A 22,717-nucleotide genomic window follows, 5' to 3' on the forward strand; every position below is an offset into this window, starting at 1 on the left:
AAATCAGTCTGGAGATTCCTCAGAAACCTGAATATAACCCTACCATTCGACCCAGCCATCCCACTCCTTGGAATTTACCCAAAGGAGTTTAAATTGATAAACAAAAAAGCGGTCTGCACCCCAATGTTTATTGCAGCACAATTCACAATAGCCAAGACCTGGAACCAACCTAAATGCCCATCAACGGTAGACTGGATAAAGAAATTATGGGATATGTATTCTTTAGAGTACTATACCGCAGTAAGAAACAACGAAATCCAGTCATTTGCAACAAAATGGAGGAATCTGGAACACATCATGCTGAGTGAAGTAAGCCAGTCAAAGGGACAAATACCATATGTTCTCCCTGATCGGTGACAACTGACTCAACACCAAAAAGGAAACCTCCTGAAGTGAAATGGACACTATGAGAAATGGTGACTTGATCAGCATAGCTCTGACTGCTAATGGACAACTTAATACATTATCCCTCATAGTATTTTTTTTTGTCTGTTCTACTTAATATGACTGGTTTAATTCTGTAATTATCACACAGTTATTCTTAAGTGTTGAAAATTAACCGAAATGTGATCCCTGTTAAACATAAGAGTGGGAATAAGAGAGGGAAGAGATGTATAATTTGGGACATGCTCGGGCTGACTTGCCCCAATTGGTAGAGTTGGAAACATACCAGGGGATTCCAATTCAATCCCATCAAGGTGGCATGTGCCAATGCCATCTCACTACTCCAAGTGATCAATTTCAGTTCACAATTGATCATAATGAAAGGACTAAGAGTCAAAGGGAGCACATAAACAAGTCTAGTATCTGCTAACACCAACCGATAGAATAAATAAAGGGGAGAGTGATCCAACATGGGAAGTGAGATACTCAGCAGACTCATAGAATGGCGGATGTCCTAAATAGCACTCTGGCCTCAGAATCAGCCCTAAAGGCACTCGGATCTGGCTGAAAAGCCCATGAGAGTATTTCAGGCATGGAAAGCCAAGACACTCTGGCAAAAAGATCTCTGTGAGTGAGATCCCAGTGGAAAGAACAGGTCTTCAAAGAGGGAGGTGCCTTTCTCTGAAGGGAGGAGAGAACCTCCACTTTGACTATGACCGTGTCTAAACAAGATAAGAGTCGGAGAACTCAAGGGGCTTCCATAGCCTTGGAAACTCATAACTGGTGCATAGGGAGATTACTGATGCCATAAACAGGAGTGTCAATTGGTAAAGTCAACAACAGGAGTCACTGTGCACTTACTCCTCATGTAGGATCTCGGTCCTTAACGTGCTGTACACTGAGGCTTAATGCTATAACGAGTACTCAAACAGTATATTTCACTTTGTGTTTCTATGGGGGTGCAAACGACTGAAATCTTTACTTAATGTACACTAAACTGATCTTCTGTAAAAAAAAAAAAAAAAAAGAAAAAAAGAAAGAAATTTTCAATTCCCAACTTGACTCTCACTGGGATTAAACATGACAATAGGTCTGATCTGATTTCATCATCATTTTAAAAAAATCATCTATTATTTTTCACTTTATGTTTCTGTGTGGGAGCAAACTGTTGAAATACTTACTTAAGGTATACTAAGCTGATCTTCTGTATATTAAGATAATCGAAAATGAATCTTGATGTGAATGGAAGGGGAGAGGGAGTGGGAAAGGGGAGGGTTGTTGGTGGGAGGGACGGTATGGGGGGGGAAGCCATTGTAACCCATGAGTCGTACTTTGGAAATTTATATTCATTAAATAAAAGATAAAAAAAAAAAAGAGCTTTAAAGGAAATGTTTGGACTTACATGGAAAGCTTGAAGATGGACTAAACAGAAGTTGTATTTTGGGACTAATATTAAGTCTTTGGGATATGACATGTATGCAGTTATCCAGGAAAATAGGCTTATTCTTGGAAGATTCATGATAAAAATGTAGGGATGAAGTGTCCTAATGTCGGCAACGGACATTCAAATGATTGAAAATTAGAAAATGCATGCACATATAGTGAGAGACACAAATATAGCGAGAGGACAAGACAGAGCACGTGTGCAAATGTGGCAAAATATTAACCACTGGTAAGCTCAAGTGTATGATATATTCTTGTTTATTTTTTCAAGTTTTTGTAGACTTAAATTTTTTCAAAACAAAAACTTGAGGGAAACAGACAAGAAGTATAAATATTACATGGATTTATAAATAAGCAAAAGTAGAAAATATATATTTTAACTGTAGCCATGCAAATTACTTCTATTATACATGACTGAGTGGCTGATGCTATGGTTAGGAATGATCCTTGAGCAAATCTGGGATTGGGAGAAAGGGGCAAAAAGCTATAAAAATGAAAATAAAGGATTAATAATGTCATTTTAAACATTATGAGAAAGTGTGCAATTTTGGTAAAAAGAATCCAATTTCTTCACATTTCCACTAAATAAACATTGAAAAGTTTTATTTTTATTTGTTTTAAGATTTATTTATCTGAAAGAGTTACAGAGAGAGGTAGAGTCAGAGAGAGAGGTCTTCCATCTGCTGGTTCATTCCCCAGATGACCACAATGGCCAGAGCTGAGCCAATCTGAAGGCAGGAGCCAGGAGCTTTTTCCGCGTCTCCAACGCGGGTGCAGGGGCCCAAGGACTTGGGCCATCTTCCACTGCTTTCCCAGGCCACAGCAGAGAGCTGGATTGGAAGTGGAGCAGCCGGGACTAGAACTAGCACCCATATGGGATGCCAGCGCTTTGGGCCAGAGCTTTAACTTGCTGCACCACAGTGCCTGCCCCTAAAAGTTTTATTTTTAAAAATATTTCTTTTACTTATTTGAAAGGCAGAGTTACAGAGAGAAGGGGAGAGAGAGAGAGAGAGAGAGAGAGAGAGAGATCTTCTACCTGCTGGTTCACTCCCCCAAATGGCTGCAACAGGCAGGTCTGAGCCAGGCTGAAAACAAGAGCCAAGAGCTCTTTTAGATCTCCCATGTGGGTGCAAGGGCCCAAACACTTGGGGCATCTTCGGCTACTTTCCCAGGCACACTAGCAGGGAGCTGGGTCAGAAGTGGAGTAGCCAGGACTTGAATCAGTGCCCTTATGGAGTGCTGCAGGCAGCAGCATAACCTGCTATATCACAACGCTGGCCCCACACTGAAAACTTTTAAAGGCTATCATTCAGAGTTTCCAATGCAAGGCAGAGGATTGAGTGGACACATGTAGCTTTGCTTTCTCCCAGATTCCAGATTTGGTTTAGTTTAGTTTTTGGAATAAACCTGCGAAAACAAAGAGTACCATAGAGAAAATTACAGTAACAAAATATTGAAAGCTAAGAAAACAGATGGACAGGTAGTACCTGACTCAGCAGTTGGGAGAGCACTGTAACGTAAACTTTCAGTGAAGAACGCCAAGAAGCAATTCAATTTACATTGCAGATTCCCCAAAGGCTTGGAAATTGGCAACATAAGGAGTTTTTGGAAGAGGGGGTGAAGGTGGGTTTTAAAAAAGAGGCTTGGCTGAAAGTTTGCTTTAAAAATAACAGAACATCTTTTCCATTCTTAAGTAGCCATAAATCTGACCTTTCTCCATAAACTGGAAATTTATTTTCTGCAGAGCGTATAACCGGCAGGTTGAAGGTAAGAATGTCATACTAAAACAGATTAAATAAAAATTCACATCAGACCACTGAGAGCTGTTCTTCAACTTTGTGTCCCCTCCTGACTCTTAGTAGGCTGGTAGTCATGCATTTACCTGCCGGAAGGGAGATAGAAGAGTCTATGCTAATGTGATCCCCCCAAGAAAGTGGAGCATGGGTTCCCCCAATGACAGCTCAGACAGATCACACTAACAAGAAAGCCACTGTTGACAAGTTCAACCGCAAATGCTTACCTTGGAGCTAACAACCAAGGATCCTGAGCCATTTGAGAAAGCAGTTAACAGGAAAGACAGGGGTCAAAAGAACAAATAGGGGAAGAAAAATGTGGAGGAAACAGAAACAACCCAAGAGACATTAAAAACTATCATTAAAATCCCCTAAGAAACGAGTAACTTGTATTCATGAAACAAGAACAGAAGGCTATAAGAAAAGGACATACAGAAAATGTTACAACTCCTTAGAACAAAACAATTAAGGAAAAAGTCCAGATATTAGAGAGAAAAAGCACTTAGAAAATAGGAGAGACTGTAACTAACACACAATTATTCTTAGGTGTTTAAATTTTAACTGAAAAGTGATCCCTGTAAGGAATTTGGAAAACATTATGCTGAGTGAAATAAGCCAATCCCAAAGAGACAAATGCCATATGTTCTCCCTGATCAGTGACAACTAACTGAGCACCAAAAAGGAAACCTGTTGAAGTGAAATAAACACTATGAGAAACAGTGACTTGATCAGCCCTCACCCTGACTGTTGATGAGCAGCTTAATATGTTATCCCTCTTAGTATTTTTTTTGTTTGTTCTACTTTATACTTTTGGTTGAATATTGTAATCAATACACAATTCTTCTTAAGTGCTGAAACTTAACTGAAAAATGATCGCTGTTAAATGTAAGAGTGGGAATAAGAGAGGGAAGAGATGTGCAATTTGGGACATGCTCAAGCTGACTTACCTCAAACGGTAGAGTTAGAAACATACCAGGGGATTCAAATTCAATCCCATCGAGGTGGCATGTACCAATGCCATCTCACTAGTCCCAGTGATCAATTTCTGTTCACAATTGATCATAATGATAGGACTAAGAACCAAAGGGATCATATAAACAAGAATAGTGTCTGCAAATACTAGCTGATAGAATAAAAAAGGGAGAGAATGATCCAACATGGGAAGTGAGATACACAGCAGACCCATAGAATGGCAGATGTCCTAAACAGCACTCTGGCCTCAAAATCAGCCCTTAAGGCATTCGGATCTGGCTGAAAAGCCCATGAGAGTATTTCAGGCATGGAAAGCCAAGACAATCTGGGGAAAAAAAAAAAAAAACCTAAATGAAAGATCTCCGCAAGTGAGATCCCAGTGGAAAGAACGGGTCATCAAAGAAGGAGGTACCTTTCTCTGAAGGGAGGAGAGAACTTCCACTTTGACCATGGCCTTGTCTAAATATGATCAGAGTCGGTGAACTCAGGGGGCTTCCATAGCCTTGGCAGCTCATGACAAGAGCCTAGGGTGATTACTGAGGCCATAAACAAGAGTGTCAATTTGTTAAGTCAACAACAGGAGTCACTGTGCACTTACTCCTCATGTAGGATCTCTGTCCTTAGTGTGCTGTACATTGAGATTTAATGCTATAACTAGTACTCAAACAGTATTTTTCACTGTATGTTTCTGTGTGGGAGCAAACTGTTGAAATCTTTACTTAATGTAAGCTAAACTGATCTTCTGTATATAAAGAGAATCAAAAATGAATCTTGATGTGAATGGAAGGGGAGAGGGAGTGGGAAAGGGGAGGGTTGCGGGTGGGAGGGACGTTATGGGGGGGAAGCCATTGTAATCCATAAGCTGTACTGTACTTTGGAAATTTATATTCATTAAATAAAAGTTAAAAAAAATTAAAAAAAAGAAAAAGAGAAAATAGGAGAGAAAAGCCGGCAGTGCTGTGGCGCAGTGGGTTATCGCCCAGGGCCTGAAGCGCCAGCATCCTATATGGGTGCTGGTTCAAGTCCCAGCTGCTCCACTTCCCCTCCAGCTCTCTGCTATGGCTTGGGAGAGCAGTGAGGATGGCCCAAGTCCTTGGGCCCCTGCACCCACATGGGAGACCTGGAAGAAGCTCCTGGCTCCTGGCTTCAGATCCGCCAGCTCTGGCTGTTGAGGCCAATTGGGGAATGAACCAGTGCATGGAAGATCTCTCTCTCTTTCTCTCTGCCTCTCTTTTCTCTCTGTGTAACTCTGATTTTCAAATAGATAAATAAATCTTTAAAAAAAAGAAAATAGGAGAGAAAAGTCTAAAAAGATCAGAGAACCAATGCAACATTCAAATAAAAGAGTCTCAGATGAGAAAGCAGAGACTATGATTGGGAGGAAATCACAAAGAAAAAAGTAGTAACTTAAGAAAATTGTCCAGAATTTCCAATTACCATACAAAGCTCCTTTTATCTCCTTCAACTTAAAAAAAAAAAAAAAAAGTAAGTTTAACCCCCACTCCCCTGCAGTCACCATCTAATCTCTCCCCATAAACACCTTGAAAGAATAAATTCAATTGGTAATAATTTCTCTCATTCATTTTCTCCTCAATGCACCCATCAGGGCTTTTGTTCCCACAACTCCACTGAGATTGTTCTTGGAGAAGAAACATGTGACTTTCAAGTTGCTAAATTCAGTGGCCAATTTTCTTCCCTCTGCTACCCTCATCTAGGCATCCCACCATCATCCAGACATCCAATTCATTCAATGCCACCTTCTTCCTTCCAGTTAGTGGCTCAAAGAAAAACAAATCATAATCTATTTTGAGTCTTCTCTTTCACTCATCCCTATCTCTATACCACCAAAAAATTCTGTAGGCCCCAACTTCGAGAAGAACCAGAACTTGGCTTAATGTTTCCAATTTCACTTTAAGTAAAGAAACAAAGTCAACGCAATGGCCTACAAGACCCCGCAGATCTGACTCCTCTCACCTCATACTTCATTTCTTCTACTGGCCTCTCTGCTCACTCAGCTCCAGCCGTCACTCGATCACACTTGGCATGCCCTATCTTGGGGGGTCTTTACACTTGCCTTTACCTACTCCTCTTCCAGGTGTCAGCATCACTTACCCTTTAGATCTTTCAGAATTTAACTCAAATGTCACCAAGTCACCTTCTTGGTGTGGCCTTCCTTGACCCCTCTATTGAATATTGCATACACCCCAATGCCCTAAGCTAGAATTCCTTGTCCTTCCTCCTCATGGTATGCGTCTCCATAGCATTTATTTAACACACTGTATTACTTATTTTGTGCATGCTATTTCCCTTACTGAGTACAAGCTCCATGAGGACCAGGATTTGACTGTTGTGTTCTCTGTGAGTCCCCGGCATACAGAGCAGTCGGGACACAGAGTGAGCGCTCAGTGGATCCTCGTGGGATGATCAGATGCATGAATGCCCATGAGAGCACAGCACAGTGGATGGAAGTAAACCTGCACCAAGATGCAGTAAGGAAGAGAGCAAAGCCAAGTCCCTACAAGGTTAACCTCAGGAGTATAAAGTAAACTTAGAGTGCATCATTGTAAAAATTAAGAGAGGGAATCGGAGAGGAAGGAGGAGGAAGGGTGGGAACATGGGCAGGAGGGAGGGTAGGGTGGGAAGTACCACTATGCTCCTAAATCGGCACACATGAAATACATGAAACTTTTATGCCTTAAATATTTTTTTTAGAAAAAATCCCTACAAACTTCCACAGGGAAAAAACTTCTCATACATCACACACAAAGGATCGAGAATGAAAATAGTAAAGCTGGCATTGTGGAGTAGTGAATAAAGCCACTGCCTGTGAAGCTGCCATCCCATGTGGGAGCCAGTTTGTGTCCCAGCTGCTGCACTTCTGATCCAGTCCCTTGCTAATGGCCTGGCAAAGGCCGTGGAAGATGGCCCAAGTGCATGGGCCTCTGTCACCCATGTGGAAGACCAAGCCTGACTCAGCCCTGACTTTTTCAGCCACTTGGGGAGTAAACCAGCAGATGGAGAACCAATCTCTCTCTCTCTCTCTCTCTCTCTCTCTCTCTCTCTCTCTTTTCCTTTCTCTATAACTCTGATTTTTGAATGAATAAATAAACCTTTCCTAAAAGAATGAAAGTGATGTTTTTAATAAAAATTAAATGTCATAGAACAATTTCCTCAAGATTCTGAAAAAAATTCTTCTTAGAATCTTATACTTCAACTATTAATTAAATACCAATTTATACTAAAGACACTTACAAACATACCTTGGGTTCTTTGTACTAGTTATTCTCTCTGTACCAAATATTCCCTCCCCCAAGTAATGTTATTACCTTACCTCTGGTGTTTTCCCACTTGTCACCTTCTCAACAAAGCCTACTCTGACTTCCTCCAGTGCTACCCTAGTGCTCCCAGTTCCACTACTCATTTAAGATCTAAGCAAGAAGGCCTTTAACCCAGGCCCTAGGTTTTGTGGAGGTCAATGTGTCACAAACACACACATACACACATTATTAGGGGATGTCTGGACACTCCATCAGTTGGAACGTGGTCCTCCAAGCTAGCTCAGCTCTATCAATACTATGAACACCCACACTCATGACCAACACCACTCAAGACATAGCAAAACACCTCTGCCTTTCTTTTTGTATGTCTGAATGGCAGGGAGGCTTGTAGACGGGCCCCTGCCAACTTCAAAGAGGGACACTGTTTTGGGAGTGCAGGCAGAATTTGAGCGGCAGAAACACTTAAGTAAGAGGCAAATTAATTAACTTGTCAAATCTTTGCTCTCCGATGGCGTGAATGCAATAGATTCTTACAGAAGGAAGTAGCATTTTCTAGTGGTGCTGTCCATCCATTTTCCTGCTTCTCGTTGAATTCCAATTTGTGGTTCTAAGGAGCACACAAACTCCTAGACACCCACAGCGGTAGCAAATGTCAGCTGAAGATTTTGTGGAAATGATCTGTAGTGCTCTAAGTTCCTGTCGATATACATCTGGACTTAATGTGAGCTGAGTGGATGCCAATCAAATGGATCCTCCCCCGACTCCAGCCCCAAGGATCTGTACTCTCCCTGCCACTCTGACCCCATCATACATCTCTATTTTTTCTTTTTGCTTGGCCCTTTTCAGTTCCTTTGTAATTAACTTCTTCAGAACGTTGATTTGGGCATCAGACTTTCTCTACTACAATATAAAGTCCTCAGGGCTGACGTTACTGTGCAGTGGGCTGAATCACCATTCACCCAGCCAGCATCCCACATCTGAGTTCAGCTGCTCCTGTTTCCACCCAGCCCCCTGTTAGAGCAGCGGATGCTGGCCCAAGTGCTTGGGGCCCTGCCACTCATGTGGGAAACCAGAATGTAGTTCCTGGCTCCTGGCTTCAGCCTGGCCCAGCCCTGGCCATTGTGGCTACTCTCCCTCCCCTCCTGGCAATCTTGCTTTTCAAATAAATATGAATAAATCTTTTATTTAAAAAAAAAGAATATAAGGTCCTCAAAGGTAAGGATTTTGGATTTTGTTCATGGATATCTCTCAATCACTTAGAAACACATACACAATATTTTCTTCCTAGAATTCGCAGTAAGTGCTTAATGAAATTGAGTCAACAAGTGAATGGCTTCCTCCTATGTATCTTCTTTCAAGCATATATACTTCAAAAACAAAAGACAAAGTAATAGGGAGATATGGGGTTCCAAGCATGAGGTCATATGGGGTCATTTATAAGAAAGAAGTAAAGCAAGGGCTGCCCCAGGACGATGGAGAAAGCAGCCCGCGACGACAGGTATGGAACAAGCCTAGTGATCCATCAGGCCTTTGGTAGCCCAGTAAAGTCACTACTTGGGATGCCCACATCCCATATGGAAGTGTCTGGTTCAAGCTTGTTTCTTCACTTCCTGATCCGGCGAATGTGCTCCCCGGGAAACAGCAGATGATGGAGCCAGTGGGTGGGTCCCTGCCACCCATGTGGGAGATCTGGACTGAGTTCCAGGCTCGTGGCTTTGAACTGACCCAGCCCTGGCTTCTGCAGATGTTTGGGGTGTGAATCAGTAGATGAGAGATCTCTGTTTCTGTAACTCTGCTTTTCAAATAACATGAAAAAAAATATTTTTTGAATGATTTCTTTAAGATGACGATGGTACTATCTCATCCAATCAGGTTGCTGTAACAAGTACCATGGACCAGGTGGCTTATAAACAGCAAAAATTTCTCACAGTTCTGGAAGCTGCAGAGTGAATCAGGGTGCCACTCTGGCTGAGTTCTGCTAAGAGTCTTCTTCCAGGGCCAACGCTGTGGTGTAGTGGGTAAAGCCGCCACCTGCAGTGCCAGCATCCCATATGGGCCCTGGTTCTAGTCTCAGCTGCTGCACTTCTGATCCAGCTCTCTGCTGTGGCCTGGGAGAACAGTGGAAGATGACCCAAGCCCTTGGGCCCCTGCACCCACGTGGGAGACCCTGAAGAGGCTCCTGGTTCCTGGCTTTGGATCGGCGCAGCTCCGGCCATTGCAACCAATTGGGGAATGAACCAGCAGATGGAAGACCTCTCTCTCTCTCTCTCTCTCTCTCTCTCTCTCTCTCTGCCTCTCCTTCACTCTGTGTAACTCTTACTTTCAAATAAATAAATAAATAAATCTTTTTTTTTTTTTTAAAAAGGGTCTTCTTCCAGGTAGCAGACTGCTGACTTCTCACCATATTCTCATGAAGAGGAAGATGGATGGGGGAGCACTCTGGGGTGTTCATCCCACTCATGAGGGCTCTACCCTCATGGCTTAATCACTTTCCAACAGCCCCACTCCTAATGCCATCAGCTTAGGGGTTAAGATTTCAGTATACAAATTGGAGAATGATACAAACGTTCAGATCACAACATACTAAGTAAATATACAGTTGAACCTGCTGAGAAGAAATTTATGCAACTGGGGGGAGGGGTGTTTGAGGTTGAATGATTGATAATAGTAGGGGAAAAGAAACAAGCAAGGCACCCTTAATTCCAGGACACAACAGGTAGAAGAGGACACATAGGCAGAGTGTAGCACATGGCTCGGGGAGAGTCATAGTAATGTAAACGTGAGCATGGGCATGGGGCCTGGCAGTTTAGGCGCCAGTTAAGATGCCCAGTGTACCCCAGTGCCACAGCTCACTAGGCTAATCCTCCACCTGCGGTGCCGGTACCCCAGGTTCTAGTCCCAGTTGGGGCGCCGGATTCTGTCCCGGTTGATCCTCTTCCAGTCCAGCTCTCTGCTGTGGCCTGGGAGTGCAGTGGAGGATGGCCCAGGTCCTTGGGCCCTGCACCCCATGGGAGACCAGGAGGAAGCACCTGGCTCCTGGCTTCGGATTGGCGCAGTGCGATCCATAGTGGCCATTTGGGGAGTGAATCAGCAGAAGGAAGACATTTCTCTGTCTCTCTCACTGTCTAACTCTGCCTGTCAAAAATAATAATAATTAAAATGTTTTTTTTAAAAGATGCCCAGTGTTGTAGCATAGTGGGTTAAGCCACTGCCTGCAATGCTGGCATCCCATATCAGAACTCTGGTTGCCACCTGCATGGGAGACCTGAATGGAGTTCCAGCCCCCCCCCCCCCCCGCCCCATCTGTCACTCTCCTTTTCAAATAAAATAAAACCTAAAAAGATAAAGATGCCCATGTCCCAGAACTGGGTTCAATGTCCCGCTCTGGCTCCTGACCCCAGCTTCTTGCTAATGCAGACCCTGAAAGACACTGGTGATTGCTTAGATGATTAGGTTCCTGCCACTCACGGGGGAGACCTGGATCAAAATAGCCATGGGATCTCTCTCTCTCTCTCTCTCTCTCTCTTTCTCCTACACTCCCTCTTAAATAATTCATTAGTTTAAAAAATTCTCAAAAACACCAACATGGATGTGTTGATGGGAGACAAGGGTCACAGACAATCAAATCCTCATTTTCCATGTGGAGAATCAAGAGATTATGCCTGAAATGAAAAATTCAAGTAGCATTATAAGGAATGTATTTAGTGATATGGAGGTAAATATCAAAAGAATCATCTAAGAGACTTGAGAGTGGTTGCTGCTGGAAAGAGAAACGGAGAGGTAGGGATAAGAGAGGGCTTGAGTTTTTAATAATAAATCCAGAGGCTTAACTGATTCTTCAAACTACATGCATATAAACTTTCACCTAAACAAAAGGCAAACCCTAAGGAAAATGCATAGTTGAGACACAGATGTAAGTGGATAGAGAGGAAGTCCGCATGCCAAACCAGGGACAGGGACAGCGGCTCCCCTGTGAAGCATGGGCCCCCCAGGAAGGGAGTGAGATGGGAGGAGGGCAGGCAGCTCTCCTGTTCTGCTCTGTTACTGCTGTACTGTCTTGATCTTAGGGAAAATGCATTCACGTGTTTGAGAAATTAGGCAAAACACAGAGGGGACAAAGAATGGGGACTGTGAATGTGGGAAGCCCTTTAGCTCTCCGAGGATACGGTTGGAATAGGAAACACACAGCAGGGGGAGAGGCAAGAGGGCTCAGTACAGTTGGGGCAACGAGGGTTGAAGTCTTCCAGAGATCAGAGCCCAGAAGAGGAATTTCGACCTTGAACAAACATGTGAGGAATGGGGCTTCCACAGGAGGGCTGGTCCACAGCCTAGGTCTCCGAGGGAACCCAGCGCTGTTCCCTCACAACTGAGTGCAACAGAAAAACCACCGGCCAAAGCCTGACTCCCTCTCCGCCCCCCATCCCATGCCCAGAATTCAGGTCTTCGTCCATCTGTGGGCTGGGGGGTTGTAAAACAAAAGAAGTGTCTTAGGAATGGGCTGCATGAAGCCTGTCTCCTGCCCTCTGGCCAGCCTCACAGATGGGCCACTCTGGCCGACAGCCACCTAGCAATGCCTGGAGCACCCTCAGCCTCTCAGCTCTGGCCTGCCCGCCTGACACAGGCCCCCGGGAGCCCTAGTGTTGTGGACCATTACAGCAGAACATTGCTCCGCTGCAGGGGCAGCTGGCTCGCCCTGAGACAGCACTGGCAGCTGTCACACTCCCCTCCCGCCACCACCAGGAGCAAGGGGAGGGAAGAGGCAGGCAGTGCATCTCCCACTGGATACACTGGGCCCTCCAGCAGCCCAGCAGGGGACCAAAGACACAGGGCCTGCACCAAAACAAACATTCCTTGCACAGTGGTGGGTCAGAAAACAAGTTTTTCTGGATATTGCTTGGATTATCTGAGGAAGGGAGGTGGATTTTTAAATCACAATACATTATCTATCAATGTGTATGTTAAGCCTTGCCTACTGACTCAACACTTCCCAAGAAACAGTGTAGTAACCAGCTGATGTTCACTGAACACTTACCTGCATGCCGCACTCGGTGCCAATATTTCATCTATTATCAGTGAATCACCACAAACTCATGAAGTAGGTGCTGTGATCATGCTAGTTTTGTTGATGAGGAAATGAGAATCGAATTAAATAACTAGATGAAGATGACAAGGAAATCTGAGAGCCAGGGTTGTGTCATTCGTCCCTGGTTCTTTAATATTATGCTTGTACAAACGCTCCCTCAGATTAGAAGCAGATTTTGAGCTAGATACTCCGTGCCAATCAAAAAACGCTAATGTTGACTCAAGGCTGTGGTCTTTCCAAACCTCACAGGGTTTGAGGACATGAAGCTGAGGACAGTGACGGTTACGGTTGGGGACGAAGGGAGTAGTGCAGTGTTAGCCCAAGCCCTCAGGAATGAGGTCACAGATGTCTTGTTGGTTCATTCTGTTGCTAATAACACGAAACCACAGATGGGGTAAGTTTTACAGAAAAGAGGTTTATTCGGGCTCACTGTTTTGGTCTGATAATGGCTTTCTTGCAGGCAGCATCCCAAGGCAGTACAAGGCTCCACATGGTAAATGATGAGAAGTGCATGTTTGTCTTCCTATAAAGCTATGAGGATTTCATCATAGGGCTCCACCCTGGATGACTTACATAACCCAGAAGATGTCCTAAAGGTCCTGCCTCTAAACACCGTGGTCAGATTTCCACCCTCTTAATAGCCCCCAATAGACACACTACATTTCATTCTTTGTTTCTTTCTTTAAATTTATTTGAAAGACAGAGTGACAAAGGGAGAGGAGAGATGGAGAGATCTATCCGTGGGTTCACTCCTCAAATGGCAGCAGTGGCCCGGGCTGAGCAAAGCTAAAGAGGGGAGCCTGGAACTCCATCCGGTCTCTCATGGGGGTGCAGGGACCCAGGCACTTGGGCTGTCCTCTGCTGCTTTCCCAAGCACATTAGCAGGAAGCTGGATCAGAGTATGGCAGCTGAGTTTCTAAGCACTCACATGGGACCCTGGAGTCACAGGCCACGGCTTAACCTGTTGCGCCAGAACACTGGCTGGAGACTAAATTTCAACATGAGTTTCCAGAGAGGACAAAGCATATCAAACCATAGCAAGGACTAATTCAGACTGTACTCTGGTGGAAAAGCAAATCCATTAGCTCAGGTCCGTCTCTCATTGATTTAGAAACTACATGAGACCAAACATACGAGAAGCTAGCCTCCAGCCCCTGAAGCTGGGTGAAGCAGGAGTGGCCGAAGCAGTGGATGAGAGAGCCAGGAATGATCGGATGAGGGGAGTGTAGAGAGGGGGCACCAGAAGTTCAGTCCAAGAAGGCCAGCTCAGTTGCTTTAACCTTTGAGGATTTTTGAATAGGAGAGAGTCATAATTAAAAAAAAAAAAAAGTTGTATAGACACTATGCAAAATGGACTGGAACAAGGGAAGATAGGAATTAAGGAAGCAGTTCAACTGGCCATGAAGCCATTCTTCTAAATCTTAAAGGCCTCATAGCTATGAAAATAATGGAAATGACATTTCAAATGATCAAAACAACCTTGCAAAGGAAAAAGAGCCCCGCCTCCCACCACCTTCTAAGGGATGCCCTCCTGAACTGCCTCCCTGCCTCCTTCTCCTTCATCCCTCTGTCCTCCTGCAGGAGAATTCTCTGTTGACAGTGACCACGGTGGGGGCAGGAGGCCAAGGATGATTCTTTTCCATGAGGACTGCTTTGCAGTTGCCCAGTGCCAGCAATACATATGCAGCTCTGTGTAGAGAGGAGTTTGCACGGAATCTGTTAGAACGGAAACTCCACAAATCTCTGTTGGGAATGACAGCTCTTGACAAGATGAAAGGAGGTGTCTTGCTCAGATCTTCACTTAAAACAATCTGGAGTTCCATTAGTATTCATTGAGGAGCTGCAGCACGGAACAAGTACAAGCACCATGAATAAAATTAAAACTAGTATTGACTCTCAGCACGGTGGAGGTTGGGAGGGGGCTGCCCAGAGCTGGCTGGGCCTTGATTCTTAGTGGGCAGACATGCCCGGGGAAAGGCATTGCGTGTACATTTTAATGTGACGATGTGCTGCTGTCAACAACTGCCTGACCACCGTGTCTTCAAGGCAGCTGACACCCACACTGTGCCCGTCGGGAACGAGGTCAGACACAGGCACCTGCCTCACGGGTTCCCAGCAATCATCCCGATGGACCTCGTCCTGCTGTGCTTCCGTCTGGCTCCTGATGCTTGTCTCCCTTCTGTGCTATGATTCTTGCCCTGACTTTTGGACTCCATCTGGTAGCTTCTCACTGATTACAGGTTTCTCCCTCCCACCCTTCCTGTTCATTCCACCCTAGACCACACAATACCCGAGCCTGCTCTTTCCATTTGACATCCAACTCCCAGCTCCAATCTAACCCAACTCGGTCCATCTTAAGTTGAGGCTGTGGGGAGCACATAAACAAGTCTAGTATCTGCTAACACTAACCGATAGAATAAATAAAGGGGAGAGTGATCCAACATGGGAAGTGAGATACTCAGCAGACTCATAGAATGGCAGATGTCCTAAATAGCACTCTGGCCTCAGAATCAGCCCTAAAGGCACTCGGATCTGGCTGAAAAGCCTGTTAGAGTCGACCGCCCGAAAAACGTCACCAAGAGACACGTCTCTTATGCAAACAGCACGGGGAAGTTTTATTGATTATCCAGCATGCTGGGGCTGTCTGATCATCATGAGCAGAGCAGCCCCGAATAACCAAAGGTTCGGGTTTATAAAGGCAAAAACCGCAAAACCGGGAAGGGGGGAAGAGAATACACGGTTGTTAAGCAGTTGCTAAAGTCTTACAATCAGCAATTATGATCTTAAGACATAGACAAATCACATCTTCATTATTAGCCCAGGTAACCCAGGTGTAACCTTTCTACTTTTAAGCTTGAGCAATCATGCTAGGGGGTTTTTGTGTGTTGCCAAGGGTGATGTAGTGCACTGCTATTGTCCGACTATTTGAGATCATAGTTTCGGACCAGAGTCTCACGGTGGGGGGGTTGCTTTCCCAGAATGCAGTCTCAAGTGCTCCAAAATGGAGTCCCTATTGTCAAGGTGCTACTTCACTGTTTTATTTTCACAGCTGCACCAGGAAGCTTCCAACCTGTAAGCTTAAGCTTAACTTTTTACACCCGCACATATACAATTTTAACTCTTCATTCCCCACTCCTTGTTGTGAGGATCTCTAATCTTAGAGATTATTTGTTTTTGTCTCTTTTAATGTGACATATTATTGTCTTATGACCATGAGTTTAACAATTTTAACTTGTTTCCGCATGAAGGTGATGAGTCTATTTAACACACAAGGTCCTATGGTTACAATTAGGAGTAGAACAATTAAGGGTCCTGTTAGGGCTGACAGTAAAGTAGTAAGCCATGGGGACCAGCCGAACCATGACTCAAACCATCCCTGTTGAGTTCCCCTCTCCCGTTGCCGTTTTTCCAGTCATTTTCTGAGTTTGGCCATGGAGTTTTTAACCACCCCGGTTCAGTCGGCATAAAAATAACATTTTTTTTTTTTTTTAGGGCCGTGCATAACCCCCCCCCCCCCCATGAAAATGAGATTCAACCCCCGCCTGTTCTGTAATACTGAAATGCAGATACTGGGCTGCATCTGGGAGATTGTGGAAGATTTGTCAGGCAGAAGGGGTGGGGATCTCCACCTGGCAGGTTATCAGGTAGAAGGGGGCAGGGCAGGATGTAAAGGCCGGGCTGCCCGTGAAACATTGTCAGGATGACTGAGATACAGATGCATATGCTGGACACATTAGGCCTTTATGTCACACACACATAAGCTCATAACTGACTTTCTGCCTAATATTTCCCCCTCAAGAGGTAATACCCAAAATTCTTCTTTGGGATTATGGATGGAGTTCCATTTTCTGTAACTTCTTCGAAGCTGGCATGTGGGCGTCGAGGGGGATTTGGGTATTTCCTCTTGCTACCTGTCTTATGGTGTGCAACAGTGGCCTTGGAAAGACTGCGTTGCTCGGTCCAGAGGGCTGCTCAAATCGTCCAGTGGAATGGGCTGGAAGTCTTGCCTGATGACCATTTGGAGTTCAACAGCTTTTAGTCTGTTAGAGACAAAATGAACAAGGGCATTAAAAACACACAGCCCAAAGAGAAGCATCAAGATTGCAGAAGTTAGTGGGCCAAGGAGAGGAAATAGCCAGGATTTTTATGATCAGATGTTAGGCCAGAAATCCCAGCCCTGCTTGGCCTGGTCCTGGAGCTGTTTGGTTTTTTTCCAGAAAAAGTACAAATTTGGGTTTGTGTCTGTCTAGTCTGATTGACCCAGAGACTATATGTGTGTGTGTGTATATATATATATATATATTAGATATTTAGTAGCCAGTTTTGCTAGGAAGTTAAGCCAATGTACAAGACTAGCGTCTCAGGCTTGGAAAGAAGACAGACTAATGAATTACTTACATTTAACTATTTATATTATGGATTATTGTGCACACCCCTTAAGAGATAGGCCCTTTAAGTCCTCAGTGAGGACCTGTCCAAATAGGTGTAGGGCTATCTGAGTTAGCTGTTACTGAAAGCCCTGTTTTTAGGAACTGGCAGGGAGGGCTTTCTAAGCTTAATGTTATTGGATAGACTTAAGGCATGGCTGGGTGTGTGAGGCCCAGACCTATCCTTGGGATGCTGGAAGAGAATTGAAAGAGATGCAAATCTCCTTTAAGGGAGGCACCCTGTTGACTTGCATTACATGGCTGGACTAGGAGGAGAGCTGAATAGGAGGCTGATAGAAATAGGCAACTTGCGTTTCACTGACCCTAGGCCATCCCCTCAATAGCAGTGGCTGGAGCTGGAAGCTGGGCAGAGGCTGGACAGAGCCAAAGGCTTTTTAGCTCGGGGCCACAGGGTCAGCGGTTCTGAACCAGGAGTCCTTCGACACCCAGGGCAGTTCCGTGTCCAGTGGCCGTGCTCTTGGCAGGGCTGACAGAAGGCATTTGCTGTCACGACAGCTGCTTGCCCAATGCTCTGGCTCCTTATATCAGCAATAGGTGCCGTTTGGGGTGCATTGGCCTTGCTGGGTCTCCTTGATGGCAATCACCGTGTAAAGCAGCCATTGATTGGTCTGTTGTCTATCCTCTGCTGCTAGCTTGCTCCGCGTTTTCCTGGTCTCTAATAAAGTAGACCAAGGAGTCAGCCTCTATGATGTCAGTCAAGGGGGTGCTCAACCCAATCCTGATTTTTGGAGATTTTTTTTTTAAATATCAGGGTGAGCTAGAAAAACTATGGTCATGGGCAAATTCTGACACTTAGTATCTTCCTGCGAGTTAAGACTGTGCCCATGAGGAGAACTATGACCCTTTAGGTAAGATCAACTGTGGTGACCTGCTTGCATACTTTGAGGTCGTCAGTGTAACTTTTTACACCGAAAAATTGATCTAGTTGTCACATTATTTTATAGTTTAACCTTTGTTGTTGTTGTTGTTGTTGTTTGGGGCCCTATACTGTGGCCAGGCATTATTACAGAAAAGGTCAGTCATCCCTTACATAAGGTCTGGGGATTAAACCGTACATCACAGTGGAGAGTCCTGCAGAACAGTAGTAACTTCCCTTCTGGAAGAGAAAAGAGGAGAAGTGAGGCAGCGAGTTGGGTCTCTAGCCTGACTTTTTGGGCTTTTAGATTTAACTGGCAGTTTAACCAGTGTTTACTGCGTAGCCCGACTTAGAGGAGAAATTGTGGCAGAGGTCTCTGCAATCCTTTGGCTTCCAGGTATTTACCATGTAGCCTGTGGACACTAGAGCTTTTTTGGTTTTCTGGAACCCAGTTTTCTAGCATCTGCCGCATAACCATAACTTAACAGAGACAGTAGAGTACACAAAGGATTAACATGAATTTTATGTCTCTTGTTGTCAAATAAACCAGAAATAAAAAAACCTTGTATATAAGAGTTTACATAATTTAGGATTATTTAACAGAGTCAAAAAAAAAGCTTACAGGACCTAACTCTAGAAATGGCAGAGTAACCGATTAAGCAGACACTGTTAAAATAGACGTTACAGTTTTTGCAGAAACAGATTTTAAGATTTATGATTTAGACCATTTTTAGATATTTACTAATATTAGTACACATTTTCTTTAAAACCCATTGTTATAACAGAAGATCAGACTTCAACTTTAGGTCAGTGTAATTTTGGCATTAGCACTCAACTCTGTAAACAATATTTTAAAATCATAAACATTTTAAAACTTTTTATGACTTGTTTATACCTTTTGAAACTTTATACCCGTAGTTACTTTTACATAGCCTTGAAATGTCATGTATGGACAACCTATGAGAATACATGTTAACAAACTTAAACAGTTTTTTTTTTTTTATTGAATTTGAGATGTTAAAAGTATATATATTTTTCCCAAGTTTTACTTAGCACTGATGCCTAGATGACTTAAGACACTGAGTTATTAATGAATACCACACCATTATTTGAAATAAAAGTTAAAATTACATTTTCATGTTTTTAAGTAACACGAGGATAACACCTCCTGGACAGCAAACACTAGTGCATGTTTACAACTTTGAAAAGATCTTCCTCATTAAGAGAAACAAGTTTAAAGCATATCAAAGACATGTAAAACTGAGCAAGCAAGCCACTGAGCAAACCGAAGGGCATTTGCATTACCTCAATTTTTTGAACCAATCTGCATTGGCTTACTTTAGTTAACAACATAAAGGCTTGTATACACAGAATTTTACTCTTATTTTTATAAGACCGCTTTAGCTGGAAAGCAAAAACATAAATACAGCATAGGTCTGACATCACTTATAACATTTTAATATATTTTATATAATTTGAATTGACCCAAGCAGCTGTTACTTTAACAAATTTAGAGTCTCATCCTTTGAGAGTTCCAGGGATCCGACTGGAAGCCCAAAGTTGGAAGACTCGGTTTAGAATTTAAGCTGTCAGAGAGTCAAACCATTTAGCCAAAATTAGTACATTTCTGATCAGTTGGGTAATCACTCAGACATTAAAAACAGATAAACAATGTAAACAACTTCACATTGTAGTTTTTCCAATCAAGACTCTAATGGCAATAGAAAAACGCGAAACCTTCAAGACAGGTGAACGCTCTCAGATGAGTCAGGGACAGCAGCACAGAAAAGAGCTGATTATCAGCATATGAACCCATTGTTTAGGTTTTCATTAGCTGCAAAGAGAAAAACCCATCAGGTTGGAAAGGGTTAATGGCTTAAGGTTCTGGCTCCCTTAGGTAAGGCCAGCAGTAATATTGAATTGGAAATTCCTCCAGGAGAGGAAAAAGAAGCAGCACTGGGGTGGGGGCTCTGCCTAGAGATATTTGGCTATGCCTGCCTGGGTGCACCAGGCCACATGGACTAGAATAGAGTGCAGAGAAAGGCTGTGGTCCCCCATTTACAGGAAAGACTGCGCACACCAGGGCTTGGCAGGACTAACTGTGGGGTTGGGTAGGTGCGCCATTTTACCAAGAGTGTTGGGAACCTCCTATAATTTAACCAAAGCCAGATTAATTAGGACTACTACAGACATTCAGTCAATTACAACAGATAGTTAACTTTAGCTCTTTTCCAGATTTAGTCCTCAGGCAATCAAAGCTTAGCAACAGTAATAGTTCACAAAAAACTTTTAAGACGCACCAGAGCTACCATAAGCTGCAAAGACGGAAAACTTTTTACCCGGTTGGAAAGGGTTAACAGGTAACAGGTAACAGCTTTTCCCTAGGTGGAGAGACTTGTGGAATTTCCCTCTCCCTTTCTCCTGCCCAGTGGTATAGGAATGGAGATGAGGAGAGCAAAAGAGTGGGGGAAGGAGCCCCGGGGAGGAGGAGGAAGGCAGAAAGCAATGACCTCCTGCTGTCTGGGGGCTGAGTGGGGTTTGAAATCTCCTATCACTCAAGGTTACCCACTACCTAGTTGTCTGAGTTTACCTGAAGGGCCAATATTAGCCTCGACCGAAGCTAAGCCCTGCTCGCGTAGCAGTAGGCAGCGTGACCAGGCGTCCCTCCGAGAGAGAGACCTGGTCCTCGGGTCGCAGTCCGGCCGCCGGGAAGCCAAAGCAAGCTCAGGGGGTCTCCAGGCTCTCAGCCAACTGCCCTTCCTAATTTCCCTCCCGTTCCTTACAATCCCTCTGGAGTTTCGACCGTAGCTAAGCCGTGGCCGGGGGGACTCCGCGTTCTCGGAGAGCTGTGGGGTGCCGAACACTCAACGGTCACTTCCACAGATCCGATCCCGCTTGAGGGAAGGAATACTGACCTCCGATGTCTTCTCAAAATCCCGGTCCGGGTGCCCAGGACGGCCAGGCAGGAGAATGGCCTCTTTCACTCAGCGAATGAGTGGTAAATGGGGGGCCAATCCACTCCTAGAGCAAGCCATTCAGAGGCACAGAAAGACTGCTGCTTTACCTTCTTAATCAGAAGAGAGAGATTAGATCCCCTAGCCCACACATCAGGCCAGTGAGCCAAAGTAAGAGATAGCGGCGTGGACACAGTTTGACCCATGTTACAGACAGAAAAGCAATTCCCCAAAAAACTGAAACCTAAAATGTAACTGCTGTTGGCACAAAACTCCCGCCTAGGGGAATTTCTGATGGGAGTTTCGCTGAGCGTCCTCAGTCTCCCGGTCCTCTCGGGGCGTCCCCCAAGGTGGTAGCCTGGGGCTTCCAGGCACGTCTGCCAGCCACAGTGCATACCGTGCCAACCCAAAAACTGAAACCGAAACAGGCCTGTAACCCGAAAAACTGAAACCTGAAGCGCGCATATACTGAGTCCCTACCTTAGGCGCCTTTATACTTACCCCAAGAGACTTCTGTTGGAGGCGTCCACGGGCAGCCCCGATCTCGCTGGGGCCTCCAAATGTTAGAGTCGACCGCCCGAAAAACGTCACCAAGAGACACGTCTCTTATGCAAACAGCACGGGGAAGTTTTATTGATTATCCAGCATGCTGGGGCTGTCTGATCATCATGAGCAGAGCAGCCCCGAATAACCAAAGGTTCGGGTTTATAAAGGCAAAAACCGCAAAACCGGGAAGGGGGGAAGAGAATACACGGTTGTTAAGCAGTTGCTAAAGTCTTACAATCAGCAATTATGATCTTAAGACATAGACAAATCACATCTTCATTATTAGCCCAGGTAACCCAGGTGTAACCTTTCTACTTTTAAGCTTGAGCAATCATGCTAGGGGGTTTTTGTGTGTTGCCAAGGGTGATGTAGTGCACTGCTATTGTCCGACTATTTGAGATCATAGTTTCGGACCAGAGTCTCACGGTGGGGGGGTTGCTTTCCCAGAATGCAGTCTCAAGTGCTCCAAAATGGAGTCCCTATTGTCAAGGTGCTACTTCACTGTTTTATTTTCACAGCTGCACCAGGAAGCTTCCAACCTGTAAGCTTAAGCTTAACTTTTTACACCCGCACATATACAATTTTAACTCTTCAGCCCATGAGAGTATTTCAGGCATGGAAAGCCAAGACACTCTGGCAAAAAGATCTCTGTGAGTGAGATCCCAGTGGAAAGAACAGGTCTTCAAAGAGGGAGGTGCCTTTCTCTGAAGGGAGGAGAGAACCTCCACTTTGACTATGACCTTGTCTAAACAAGATAAGAGTCGGAGAACTCAAGGGGCTTCCATAGCCTTGGAAACTCATGACTGGTGCATAGGGAGATTACTGATACCATAAACAGGAGTGTCAATTTGTAAAGTCAACAACAGGAGTCACTGTGCACTTACTCCTCATGTAGGATCTCTGTCCTTAATGTGCTGTACACTGAGACTTAATGCTATAACGAGTACTCAAACAGTATAT

At 44.4% G+C, this 22,717-nt stretch overlaps 1 long non-coding RNA gene across 1 annotated transcript; it reads right to left on the bottom strand.

The window, feature by feature from the left end:
• Window positions 1-15,542: 15,542 nt before the first annotated feature.
• On the bottom strand, window positions 15,543-22,359 carry LOC138847194 (uncharacterized). Its single transcript, XR_011384852.1, has 2 exons — window positions 21,173-22,359; window positions 15,543-20,091 (listed from the first exon to the last, which is right to left on the bottom strand). It is a non-coding gene; the product is annotated as an uncharacterized lncRNA (long non-coding RNA).
• Between the last annotated feature and the right edge of the window lie 358 nt (window positions 22,360-22,717).

This window comes from Oryctolagus cuniculus, chromosome 1 (assembly GCF_964237555.1).
Source record: "Oryctolagus cuniculus chromosome 1, mOryCun1.1, whole genome shotgun sequence".
In the NCBI taxonomy this organism is placed as follows: Eukaryota; Metazoa; Chordata; class Mammalia; order Lagomorpha; family Leporidae; genus Oryctolagus; species Oryctolagus cuniculus.